General features: G+C 48.6%; 1 protein-coding gene across 2 annotated transcripts in view; it reads right to left on the bottom strand.

Moving 5' to 3' along the window:
* The window catches only part of NAV2 (neuron navigator 2), a 701,871-nt gene that overhangs the window by 533,701 nt on the left and 154,213 nt on the right, over positions 1 to 13,957 (bottom strand). The window lies entirely within an intron of this gene.

The raw sequence follows: 13,957 nt of genomic DNA, 5'->3' as shown, positions 1-13,957 counted from the left end.
ATGGCTCTCAGTCCCCATTATCATCTTAAAGCCCAAGGACATCAACCTAAGAATATGGGATAATCTTAGACCTCAGCTTCTAGAACTGCAGGTCAAAGTTAAGGACTAATCTGGTCTGCACTCTCATGGCATGCATGCCCAAGGGCAAGTCTCTTAACTTCTCCTCATCTGTTCAGTAGGGGCAATATTATCCTGTTAAGAGTATGTGCTGAACAAATGTCACATCTCCAGTTTGTTTTACAGACATTAATGGTCATTGGCATATCCTGGGGCTCTTGTTAAAGTACAGATTCTGATTCATGTGCTTGGGGTAGGGCCCGAGATTCTGCATTTTCCACATGCACCCAAGTGAGCTGGTGCTATTGGTCCTTGGACCACACTCTGAGCAGCATGGATCTAATGCAACCTCCAGATGGTCTTATAAAAAAAGGCAGAGAGGTCCAAGCTGGGAGAGATTGATTCTAATCCACTTAGCATAGTGAAGTTGACAGAGAGAGCTCTTTGAAGTAGACAGACCTTGACTTGAGTGTCCCAGGCTTCTTGCTAACTGCGTAGCTTTAGGGAGGTTGATTCGTTTCACTAAGGCTTGCATTTCTCTTCTGGAGACTAGAGAAAAACTGCTTACACCTCATTAGAAGACTTGAAGACTAACAGGGACCATATTACATAAAGCACCAAACATAGTACTTGGTATATAACAGGTACCAAATAAGTGCTAATTCTCTACTGACTCTCTAATCTTCGTGGCCTGGCTTTGTGACTCCAAATGAGTTATTTAACCTTTCTGAACCAGGCTGAAGCCCATGAGCTGTCCCATGGGCTCCTCTGCCTCTGTGTCCCTAGTTAGGGAGTTGGGTCTGAGTGTATCTGAAGTCACAGTCTCATGCCTGTCTGCTTGATTCCAGGAACTTCATCAAAAGTCTGTGCCCAGGAGGTCCCATACCCTTGACCTCAGGACAAGGAGGCACAGGTGCTGTTTGCTCATCCGGGGCTTGACAGGATGGCAAGAAGATGGATCCCCATGTTATTGGGGATTGACTGAGAACCCTGATTCTCAAACCCCAATCAAGACTGGTTAGGCCCACTGTACCCTGAATGTCAACAGGGAATGATTTGGCTCAGGACTGATGAGACCCTGTGATCAAAGGAGGCATATGAAACTGCTGAGATATAATTTATTAATAAGGGATAAATAGAATGCTAATTAAAGCCAAGCTTTCAAGAAGGAGAATTCCCAAAGAAAAACTTTAAGGAATGCTCAAATGATTACCATTTTAATTAAAAGTATATCACTGGATACAAATGACAAGCCACCCCTTGTCACCATGAGGGCTGTCTGAAGCGCAGAGCTGGCTCCATCTTCTAGGGGAGCCGAGGCTGTGAGCTCGGCTCCTCCTAGTCCTCATTTGGGTTGCTTTTGCTGCTAAGGTTTGGGGCTCCTCTTCTACCCACTGTACCCTTATTCTGAGGGGCAAAGTATGACTGTGTCTCTGGCTACTGACATTCCCAGAGTAGATCTCCCAAGTTCGGGGATCCAAGTCTCCCCTTTTGGCGTTCCTTTATCTTCTAGCAGCTTCTTAACTGTTTTTCTTGTTTTCTGTCTCATCTGCTTTCCTTGGGGCCACCGCCAAACCACTCTCCCGGGTGCTGCTTGAGTGATCTTGCTAAAATGCAAACCTGTCACCTCCCACTTCTGCTCGGGAAACCTCCACTGCTCCTCGTTAATGACACCAATAATAACAGCATTGATTTATTGAGTATTTACTATGTTCCAAGCACTGAGCTAAGTATTCATTTGCATTCAAAACAACCCTACTAGGTAAATGTTAACCCTATTTCAAAATGAGAAAACTGGGGTTAAGAGACATGAAATTTCTGGGCCAATCAGGCTGTGAAGAAGTGGCAGAATGAGGGCTTGAACCAAGGTCTGAAACTAACTTCAAAAGCCTACGTTCTTTTTGTTGGTTTTGGTTTTGTGGTGCTGGGGATTGAACCCAGGGCATCTAACACGGCCCTATGTCCCCAACCCTTTTTATTTTATTTTGAAACAGGGTCTTGCTAAGTTGCTCAGGCTGGTCTTGAATCTGTGATCCTCCTACCTCATTCTGCCAAGTAGCTGGGATCCCAGGCGTGTGTTACTGCACCCCCACTAAAGCCTATGCTCTTGACCATTTGTCTACAGCACCTCCATGACTCCTCTTTGCTACAGGATCAGGTCCAAGTTCCTGCCACAGGATGCAGGGTCTCAGGGTTGCCTTCCCCTCTCACCACCCTCACTTCCTGCTGCTTCAGACATTGTCTAGGACCCCTGCAGTTTTGTGCCACTGCTCCTTTCCCACCCCTGGGAACCCTCCATGATCCCACATCCTCTTGAGGTCTCTTCAGATGCTATGTGCTCCCCTTCCCCTCCAACCCACCTCACCCACACCTCCAACCCCCATACTGAGGTCTTTCCCCACCCTGCTGCCTTCTCTGCCCCACCTCCTTCCTTGTTCTCCCTCAACCAGGCCCTGAGCTCCCAGGATGCAGGGACTGTGCTCTTCACCTTGGCATTCTCAGCCTCTTACCCTAGAGCAGGTGCTTAACGCAGTTCACCAAAGCTGTCTGACTAATGATTTGCTGTGCACTGTGGACCCATCAGGGGTTAGACTGGATCGGTTCCCTTTCCTCAGGGAACATACAGTGGAGTGAGGTAGACAAGCAAGAAAGAAATAAGCAAATAAATGAGGACAAAAGCCGAGGGTGGCAAATGCTCTGGAGGTCACCAGTCAGGGAGAGGCGGTAAGGAGTAACTGGAAAGGTCAGTGAGGAGGGCCCATAAATTGGTACTATGTGAATGGAGGCCTGCATAATGAGAATTAGGTTTGGGAGTTTCCAGTGTGGATGGGATTAAGGATGCAGGAGATGATGAAATTATGAAGATAGTGATAAAAGACATATATATAGAGAGAGTTGAGGTTCAGGGACCAAGTTCTAAGACTGCGCATTTTCAGGCTGGGTCTCTATGGCCTAGTCAAGACCATTGTGACTCTGGCAGCTCAAGGTCTTGTCTGGAAGGAACGCTACACGTGTAGCCTTAGAACACCCCCTTGAATTCTCGACTTATAAGTCTCAATATCTCCCCTAGAAGGAGCAATGGACATCAGTGACACACATCCAGTGAGTTTGGATTCCCGGATGGGTCTCCCAGTTGGATTCCTGATGCCCCCGTCTTCCCCACCTCTGCAACTGGCAAATTCATCATTCCAGTTGTTCAGTTCAAAATCTTGAAGTCCCCTTTGACTCCTTTCATTCACAATCTGCATCCAATCTGTTAACAAACCTTTCTTGCTCCCCCCTTTTGGAATCCAAGCCCCCGCCCCCACCAATCTGCTCCCATCATTCTGATCCAAGCGTTCCTCACCTCTTACCTACACCATGTTGACCACATCCTAACCAGCTCCCTGGTTCTCTGTGCACCTACAGTCCTGGCTCAGGCAGCAGCTAGGGAGTACCTGTGGTTAAAACCTTCTTTCTTGATGGCATCAGCTCCCTGCCACTCATTTGCTGCCTGGTTTTAAAACAACTTATAATTAGCTGAAATTATATATATATATTTCTTTCCATATTTATCATTTGATTTTTCCATCTGAATGTGAAACCCAAGGCAAGGATTTTGTCTCTCCTGTTTAGTGCTTAATTCCTTCCTTTTAGAGCGGTCTATGTTAGGCATATAATAGGTGCTCAGCAAATATTTTCTTGAATGCGTTATTTCTCCCAAGATGATGCTTTCAAGGGCAATCAAACAAACCTGAGTTCAAGTTCAAGTACTTCATGGTCATGTGAGTTGAGAGAGTCTCTTTCTCATCTGGGTAATGGGGATAATAATAATAGTCCTCTTCCAGGGCTGAAGTGAGGAGTAAGGAGCTGCTGGGCATGAAGTGCCTTCGCAGTGCCTGACACACAGCAGGTGCTTGGTTGTTGTCATTTGTTACTATTATTACTATTGTCAGTCCACCTTCTAAATCTAGCCATGGGGCTCTGGAGCATGTCACAAAGCCAGAGCACACTTTAGTGGGAGGTAAGCACAGAGATACCAGTGCACTGGGGGGTGGGGGGGTGGGCTTGGATTCAAGTCCTTGCTCTGCCATATCTCAGCAGCGTGACCTTGGGCACACCACTTAACCCCTCTGAGCTTCTGTGTTCTCATGCGTGAAGAGGAAATAATGAGCACATCTATTACATGGGATTCTTGGGAGTACTTCTAGCACAAGTGATATGCATGTAAAGCACATCCTATCCAGTGAATTCTAAGCAAATGTTAACTTGCATTATTATCAACTCAGTCCCCAGCTCCCGATGCCTGGGGCACTGCTTTGAGCTTTGCCTCAGCCTGCCTTCTATGGCTACACCCAGTGAAAGGAGCTGGCAACTGTTCTCCTGTAACTACAGTCACCTCCTGAGAAACAATTATACTGCACCCACACAGAAGCAGCGCCCACACCTGCCTCCCTGCTGGGGTGACTGGAATGCTAATACCAGGCTCTGGTCCTGCTGAAGAAGGATCTCCCCCACACTTCCAGCCTGACAAACAATGGTGACCTGAGCAGGGGACTTGTGGCCCTTCTGCTGCCATCCGCATGCTTTGCTGGGCCAATGGTTTTCATTGGGGGGAGGGGAGATGGAAAGCAGCTGATTTTTCTTTTCTAAATATTTCCCATGACCTTCCAGCAGTCTCCATGCCCCTACAAAAGGAAAACAATTGTAAAAAGCAGATTTTTTTTTCTATTTCTCTATAAAGAAGCACTGTGTTCCACTCTATCTTTCTGATTGATTGGAACTCCATTAATTCAAAGTCAGAACACCCAGGCAGGGCAGGTATCCATCTCCCAAGTGGATCACGGAGTGATTTGAACAGGTTACTATGTGAGAGGCCAGATGCATCCTGTCCTGCTCCCCCTCCCAGCTCCAGGATCCCATCCCACATCGGCCACTGTGGGAACCCCTGCTCCTGGATGCTAGAGTTGTAGCGCGACTGAGCCAGAAGATGTTCCTGCACCCCTGAGCCTATGTTCCAGAGGAGACAAGCCCGAGGCAGGATGCAAAGACCTGGACGAAGTCATTTCCATTAAGGTAAGGGCTCAAGGAAGGAAGGAAGGAAGGAAGGAAGGAAGGAAGGAAGGAAGGAAAGGAAAGGAAAGGAAAGGAAAGGAAAGGAAAGGAAAGGAAAGGAAAGGAAAGGAAAGGAAAGGAAAGGAAAGGAAAGGAAAGGAAAGGAAAGGAAAGGAAAGGAAAAGAAAAGAAAAGAAAAGAAAAGAAAATGGGGACATGTTATAGAATGACTGGGGATAGGTGGGCTCCCAGTTGTCACCTCAGGGGTGTTCTCCAAGGGTCTCCCTGCAGGTGATATCTTTACATTCCCCCACTCCAGTATATAATCAATTGAGATCAGGGAGCAGGGTATGGCCCCAGCCCCAAACCTAGTGCCCAGCAAGAATTAAGTAATCCAGGTATGTGTATTAAACATTGAAATCAGTAAAGGTAAAGGGAGGTGGCTGTTTGCATATTTGAACAAGCATCTTAACTTTATGACGGATTCAGTAACTTTAGCTCCGGCTTCCAAACTTTAGTACAAGGAACAGGCGACAACCAAATTTTCCCAGACTGCCAACAAAATATGGAAAATAAAAACCCTCCTGGGAGTTTTTACACAAAAATCTAAAAGCATCTGGTTTAAAGGGCTATCATTTATTTTGAGATTAATTTCCTTCTTATATATGGGGTGTGTATGTGCATGTTAAAATGTCTTTTCTTAGCCAGGTGCAATGGCAAACATCTGTAATCCCTGTGACTCAGGAGGGATCGTAAGTTCAAGGTCAGCCTCCACAATGTAGCAAGACCCTGTCTCAAAATTTAAAAAATAAAATTAAACAAGGCTGGGGATGTGGCTCAGTAGTTAAGTGTCCTGGGTTCAATCCCCTCTAACAACAACAACAACAAAAAGTCTTTTCTTTTCTGAAATAGTGGTGTTGAGCAGGAGATTTTCATATTTTCTTCCTTTAATGTCCCTTCTTAACAAAATAAGTTTCTTCCCATTCTTAAAACTTTTTATTGGTCTGTGAAATCCAAGGACACGGGAACCATTGTTTTAAGGCTTTTCTATGCAGCAACCTACAGGGTAAAGGAAACAGCTTCATTCTGGGGTGGGGTTGGGGGTTTGGAAAATCCTCCCAGTGCTTTGCTCACCTGCCAACATCTGCCTCTGATCTCAGGATGGGATGATGGGTTCACATCTTTGGAAGCCAGGCAGTGCATATAAGAAATAGAGTCACCTGCTGTTTCCAAAAAGGTTGGGAAAGAAAGAAAAGAAAGATACTTCTCGAATTGCAGAGTTCCCAAACTGCCAAACTCTCCTTACCATTACAATTGCAGGAGAGGAGGGAAGGCAAGGACCAGGAGGTCCTGAGAGACAGCAAGCTGCTGGAGTCTGCTTGGGCTGACTGGTAGTGGGTTGTGCGAAAGGTCTTCTTCAAGACCACCTGCTTTTCTGCTACTGTCGTTTTTTCTTCCCCTGTGTCCCTCCCAGCCCCCTCCCCGAAGAGGAAGATGCTGTTGGAGTGGGAGGAGAGGTCTTGACTCAGTGTTATATTTCTCTGATGCAAAAGTTGCTATTCCTTTATGCCTGTTGCTGTCCCAACCCCAGAGCAGTGAAGGTGACTCCACTTCACAGAAATCCTGGGGAACTTCACCCTCCTATGCTCATGTTAAGAGAAACAACTGCTGCGTGTGTGTGTGTGTATGAGAGAGAGAGAGAGAGAGAGAGAGAGAGAGAGAGAGAGAGAGATCCTTCTACTTTGGTTGCCCAGCATCCCACAGGAGAGACACAGGGGAGTCTGCAGAATTCCCTGTCTTCAGTGTTCAGGTGGGAGACAGCTGCCCAGGCTCCACCAATCACAGGGACCAGCAGGGCTGTGAGCCAGGAAGCTGGTTGGAATGCCTGACAGCCAAGACCCGAGGACACACAAAAGACATCACAGACTTTGCTAAGTATGGTGGGAGCCCAAGAGGCAGAGGTTCACAGTTGGTATCTGGGTAAACTCAACAGAGAGCTGCTGTGGGGTGGAGGAGAGGACGTCCTCTGGAGAGTGGAGGCTCATTCACAGGCCCAGGAAAGTTTGAGCAGGGGAGTGTGGCTGTTGGCAGAGAGAGCGAGACTGGCTGAGAGCTGCCCTCCCTCCCAGCAGCAGTCAAAGGGGCATGATCTCCAGGCGTCTGAAACTTCCATGGGACCGTTGGTCTAAGGGGCAAATTGTGACCAAGAAGAGTCCTGCTATCTTATTCCCAGGGTTTGTGAGTCTAAAAATGGCATTTTTTTTTTTCAGATGTTGGTTCCCTACAAGAGGAAGAGCTGGCCCAGGAAAGCAGTGGGTCTTCAGAAGCAAGCTAGACCTGACCTTCAGGCTGCTGAAGGGGCTTCTAACTAATGGCAACCTTAGGACTAAGGTCAGTCTTCCAGACGGGCAAATTGCAAAAGGCAGTCCCAACAATGATGGGGACTCTGAGAAAGTGTGACAGAGCTCTGGTGCAGTGTGCCCTCACGACTGCCCACCCCAGGAGCAAACACACAGGGCAGGGGGACTCTGGCCTCCCTGCCCTTGTGCTGTCCTGGAGTTCAGAGCACACCAAGGGGGAAGGGGAACAGAGAGGGAGAGAGACGAGACCCACCATATGCACCCCCACCAGAGACGGGCTGACCCTGAAGCTGGCCTTGAAAAGAGGGGGGAGAAGATTTGTCTCTAAATGAAATGCAGATCTGGAATGAACACAGTGGGCTGGCTATTGCAGTTGTAGAACTGAAACTTTTTTTGTGATTCCAGGGATATAAAATATTACCCAACAGAGAGCAAGAGTCGTGAGTCCTCTCTGAGTTTTTATTTGGGGGCAGGAGAAAAACTTCACTGAGGAAGATGGAGATGTACTTGACCAAAGTCCAGTGTAACCAGGAGCCAGGATTAACCATTCCTGGGAGTGGCAGAGGCTGCAGAAAGCTTGCTGGGTGCCCAGAACCTGCTGGGGCAGTTGTGCTGGTGGCTGTGACCAGGCTGCCAGTGGGAGGTGTTAGTACAGTCCTGGCTGCTCCCTTTCTTCCCCACTAGGCCATACCTTGGCAGGACTGCTTTCTGTTTTGTGCAGTCAGAGTCCCTGACTGACACTGTTTCTCCCCTGGTCCTTCCAACCAGTTGATAAAGCCAGGCTCAAGTCCCCAGCATCCCAGGCAGCCATCCCCTGGCTCTGCACAACCTTGCTAAGAGGCCTTGGGAAAAGGGCTTCCCCTCATTGTAAGATGGATGCAATCGAGCCCTGAAGGAGAATGTCAGGATTAGAAGGGATTATCACATTTTGAAGCTCAGAGCACATTACTCTGCACCTAGTGATAAATAACATTCACTAGTAGCACTCATGGTGATAGTGATAGTATTCCTATGGAGTAGAAGTAATGGTAATACATGCTGAGCCTCCTGAAGCTCCAAAGCTGAAATCTGAAATGCTCCACAATCTGAAACTTTTGGAGCACTGACCTCACAACACAACTGGAAACTTCTACACCATGAAACTTTGTTCCGTGCATAAAATTCTTTAAAGTATTGACTACCATTACCTCCAGGCTGTGTGTATAATGTGTATATGAAACCTCAGTGAATTTCATTTTCAGACTTGGGTTCCATCCCTAAAATATTATATATATGCAAATATTCCAAAATCTGAAGAAAAAAAAATCTGAAATCCCAAACACTGCTGGTTCCAACCATTTTGGATAAGGCTGTGCAGTCTGGAGTAGTAGTTCTAGAAGTAGAAACTTAGCTCTGATTTTCCCCCTGAAATTCCTTTGCTATCTTTACATTTAAATAAAAACTGTCTTGAAAGAGGAATCCTGGCTGAGATCATGTTTTTGCCTCTTAAGAGAGGAATGTGTGCCTGAACTCTCCTTAGCTGGCCCTGGAGTAACTGAAAAACAAAGAAAGGACAGGGGTTTCCTGGTGACAACGTGGGAATAGGGCCACCTGCCTCTCAGGGTGAAACTCAAGAAAATGAACCCTTCTTTCTTCTAGGCCATATTTCGTAATGGCCACCTCCACCTTTGCCTCCCCTGACAGTGAGGTGGGGCATGGAGAGGGGGGGCTAACCTGTGGGTCACCAAGACCTGTGCTGCCAGGTCCAAGACATTTGTTCCAGTGCAACCCCCATGTCCTCTGGTATTCAGCTGCCCACCAGCCTACGTTGTTTTTTTTCTGGATTGAGGTCCCTCCAAACACCATCTCAGCAGGTCATCAGGTAAAGATTCAGAATTACACGTGGGTGAGGCAGAAAGGCGGAACCTCCCTATGCACAGGGTGGTCTGGGAGGCTGCCTGGAGGAGGCAGCTCCAGACATCTGCTAGATAAGAAAAGGCAGGATGAGGGTGGCTGGCCCATGGGGTGGGGAGGGTCTCTGCAGCCACTGCTTCCTGGGAGTAAGATTCTCCAGCTCCACCTGCAGCCCCCTCTCCCTGAGAGGTTCCTGCAGGGTAAAGGTGGGTGAGTCCTCTCCGAGGCTGCCTCCTACCACAGGGACTTCTCCCCCTCCACTCACATTCTTCTCTGTGCCCAGGGACTTGTCAGCACCTCTCTAACAAGATATGTGGTTTCCGCATCACTAACAACAGACCACAGGTTTTTGTTTTCTCAGCGGCCGGCTCTCTCTCTTCTGTTTCACTCAGGCTGAGTTTGTTGACAGGCCGTGAAGGAAGCATATCTAACTCAGCTAGATGAATTTATGCTAGAATGGCTTGGGGTGGGTACGTAGCAAAGTCGGGACTTTTCTGATAATCTGAAACATGGTGTAGGAGACCAGCTTTGGCACCTGCTTGCTATGTGCCCTTGAGCAAATTTATGCACCTCTCTGAGCCCTGGTTTCCTCATCTGACTAGGGTAGAATCTATCTCTGGTAGACCCTAATTCTATGAGATCCACACAGGCTTAGGATACTGCATTTCGGTTTGAATTTATCACCTGGATAGAAATTTGAATGTCCATCTGATATTTCTTTTATGGAGAAATGAACACCATTCCCAAGATAATAATTAGTTCAAATCAAGCCAGGAATTAATAGGAAGAAGAAAAAAAAACATCTCCAAACTCACTTCAATAAAATTGTGTCTACATAACTCGGACCTTACCTAACTTCAAACACTAAATCCCAAAGGTCTGTTAGCTGAGGCCAAAAGCTCAGGACCCCATAATTCTAAATAATTATAGTAGAAAGCCTAGAAGCTTCTATAGAATTAGCAGGAGAGAGAGATACCACTTCCTTAAGAGTTGGAGGCAGGATTCTAGGAGCTTCCCACTATGAAATTCAGATCTTAAAAAAATAAACAGTCCCCAGATTAGAGATGGGACACCTACCCCAACCTTTCTAAGAGCCTGTTACATGGCCTGGCCCTTTTAGGCCCAGCCCCCACCAGGGCCATTGTGCTGACATCAGCTCTGGGTCTCCACAGCCAGCAGCCCTGGGAGCTGGACTTGCTGGATCAATGAAAACATCAACTGTGCCAGACGTGTCTGCCCCACTCCAAGCTCACCGTGGAGCCAGGGGTTCAGGCATGGAGCCGGACCATCTGTCATTAGGCCCTGCTGTTAATTGCTGTGCTAATGAACAAGGTTTGAATCAGAGGCACGAATGCACATGCAGATTTATCTACAACTCTGCACTACTATTTCCTGTCCCCTTCCCACCTGGCGCGGTCTCCAGGCTGCAAAGGTAAAGGTGGCCATCACAACATGGGCCCAGACAGTGCATACCCCGATGGGCAGACACTTGGAAAAGCAAATGCTGAGAATTTCTCAGCCAGGTGCCCCAGTGGTCTATCTACCCAACACATACTCGCTTTATGGTGGATGCTGGGTTAAGTGTCAGGCCTCCAGAGATGGCAACAACATGGTCCCTGCCCTCAGGGGATCATAGCCTACCAGGGGAGATGGACAGGTGGATAAATACGACAAATGCAGTGTGACAAGTGGTAGGAGAGAAGTCAGGCTGCAGGTTACGGGAACGAGGATCTAACCAGTCCACGTGTCCATAAGTCTTCCCGAGGATGAAGGAAGGCCTGAGCTAAATGTTAAAAGATGAGCAAAATTCCCAGGGAAAGAAGTGGAGCAGGGAGTTAGGGATGGAGGGGACCTGGAGGTGAGAGAGGACATAAGCTTCTGAGGAGCCCAGGGAGTTGGGTATGCTAGGGCTTGGGTGTGCAAAGGAGTGAAGAGGGGAGGATGTGGGGTACCCAGGGAGTGGGAATGCTGGAGAGAGAGAGGTGGGGTGCAGTAGGGGAAGAGCCCTGAGGACCAATTGTTCCACAAACCCTGATCAAGCTCTTGCGATGTGCAAGGGATCGCCTTCGGTCCACATGGCGCCCCTGCCCCCAAGGAAGCCCAGGAAGTGGCCCAGAGTGGTTCAGAAAAAATGTCAACCAACTGGTTAGAGAAGGCCCCACTTCAGAGGGAGCCAGTGTGGGCCTGTGACCTCAGGAAGCTCAGACAGGCAAGCCAGGGTCAGCAGCCAGGTGTTTTGCATATGTTCACCCCTCAAATCAGGGAGGACATGGCCTGGCCCCATTTTCAAGGTAAAGAAACTGAGGCCAGGGAGCTGACAGAGTTTGGGAGAGGGGAAGGGGCTCAGCTGGGATGCAGAGCTCTGGCGTGCCTGACCTTGGAGCTGGGCCCTATTTATTATACCAGTCTGCTTCCCTAGGCCTTCCTGGCAAGGGAAGGGCAGGAGCAAGTGTGTGGAAGGGTGCGGAAGGCGCACAGGAGCTCCTTGAGCCTCGGTGTGAGGTGATGATCCTTAAAGCAACACAGGCTTCATCTTTGGAGTCTAACAGCCTGGGGACAAGTGACTTACCCTCCCTTGGCTTCAGTTTTCTCACTGGAAAATCCCACCTAACACCTCTTTTCTATGGATGACATTAGAATTCAGAGAGAGAGGGAGTGAGTCGAGCCTCACACCTTTGGATCCTCAGGCATGATGACATCATCGTTTTTATTGGCTGTCATTATTATTGCTAACCATAAGCAAGACCTCAGAGGTAGGTGGGACCAGTCAACATACCTGCAGGTTGCTGAGTGCCAGGCGGGCACATGACCTTGACCTGGTCAACAATGGGGAATCGTGATACAAGGTTTTCAGCACAGACACCCAATAACAGCTTGGACAGAGTGTTTTCTCTTTTGCAAAATTACACAGCAACTCCGTTATTCAGAAATTGAACCACTATTCTCCTGCCTAGGAAACTCTCCTTGCCATGATGAAAAGTATTTTCAATGCCTGCAAATGCTGGCCATGCAGTGCTATTGGGGTGGGAGGGACTGTCAAAAGCCTGAGTACATGCCACAGGAGGCTGAGAAGGGCTCATGGGCTCCTCCAGGGTCAGGGCAGCTCTGCATAACCCAGCTGGTGAGGAAGGCCAGATGCTGGAGCTGCTGCTGCTGGCTCCTTCCCACTCGCTCTGTGAGGCTGTGTGAGGTGGCATCCTCTAAACCATTTATCACCAAATCACAATCCTCTGGAGACCATACTCCCGTAACCATAGAAACAGATGCTTTCTGAACCACTCCTCTCTTTATTTAAAAGGACAAGATGGTGGGTACCCTTTGCCAGTGATGGGTGTGGAGACAGCTGGTGGTGGGGAGGCCTTTGTGCAGGGTCTGCTGTGGCTTCATTCATACCCTGCTCCACCCCTCTTGCTGCTCTACAGAAGGGGGCACTGTGTGGTAGCATCTAAGCTGCACAGCATTCCCTGAGCAGGGGACAGGGATCTGACCTATGTTCAGGCCCCAGTGCCTCCTTGAGCTCCTTACTGTCTAGTGACCCCTCTGTGAAGTAGGCCTTACCCTACAGGGAAAGGTGGCCCAAAGAGGTCAAATAGGTGTCTAAGCCATGCAGCTATGAAGCTAGCCTGCCATAGTCTGCTTCTCAAAGCAGGGGGTGAGAGATAGGAGCTGGCTACCGCGCTTCATTAAAATGACCAGATGATGGTGGCCAAAGAGAAGAGAAGGATCCAGATGACTTCTGGTTCAAAGCCAAAGGGAGGGACAGGCCACGGTCTGTATCTTTGCTGAAGCAACCTTGGGTCTGTCTCTGCTTCCTTACCAGAGGGCCAACATGCACAATGGTGGCAAAGAGCAGAGATAATGTGTTAAAATCCCTAGGCTTTAATAAGTGTTCACTGCTGTGATTACTGGTTATTGCAGAGAAGAGTTAGGAAAGAAGTCTCCTCAAATAGGTCCATTAGTATGTAAGATAAGCCAAACATGGGGTGTGAGGACCTCCTTCCGTGAAAACTGGCCCTGGGAAGCAGTCCTTTATTGGAAGCACTTGTGTATTTATCTGATTTCATCCTCCCCATCACCCAGTGAGGCGAGCATTATTCTCATAGGAGAGACCAAATAGCCTGTCACTAGCCAGCTAGCTCTTGCTTATGGGTGGACTCGGGCTCCTGCTCCTCAGAGCTTGGCTTCCTGCCACTTCCATTCACAGCTGCCCAGGACAGAACAGGCCTCTAGGCCTACAGTCTCCAGAAAGACTCTGTCTCTACCCTCAGCCTTCACAACGCCCCCCCCTTAGAGGGTCATTCCAGAGGTAGAACATGGCTCAGTCACTCTTTTGAGCCTCACTGGTGGCCATTCAGTAGGAGGGACCTACCTGAGGACTTTGCTGGGACACAGGGAGAGGCAGGACTTGGCTTGGAGTCCATCACACCTCCCTGCCCTGTCACCATATGGCTGTAGGACCCAGACTCATTTGCAGGGCCTGAATGCACCAGCCAGCCAGGCGTGTGGGCCCTTGAAGGGCCTCTGAGGCTGGTCTTCCATCCGCTTCATCTGGGCACTGCCACAGCTCAGGGAGAGGGCCAGGGGAGCTGTCAAATCCCCATTTGCCACAATTA

This window comes from Spermophilus citellus (assembly GCF_964194105.1).
Source record: "Spermophilus citellus genome assembly, chromosome: 2".
In the NCBI taxonomy this organism is placed as follows: Eukaryota; Metazoa; Chordata; class Mammalia; order Rodentia; family Sciuridae; genus Spermophilus; species Spermophilus citellus.
This window is presented reverse-complemented; position numbering and strand designations above follow the sequence as displayed.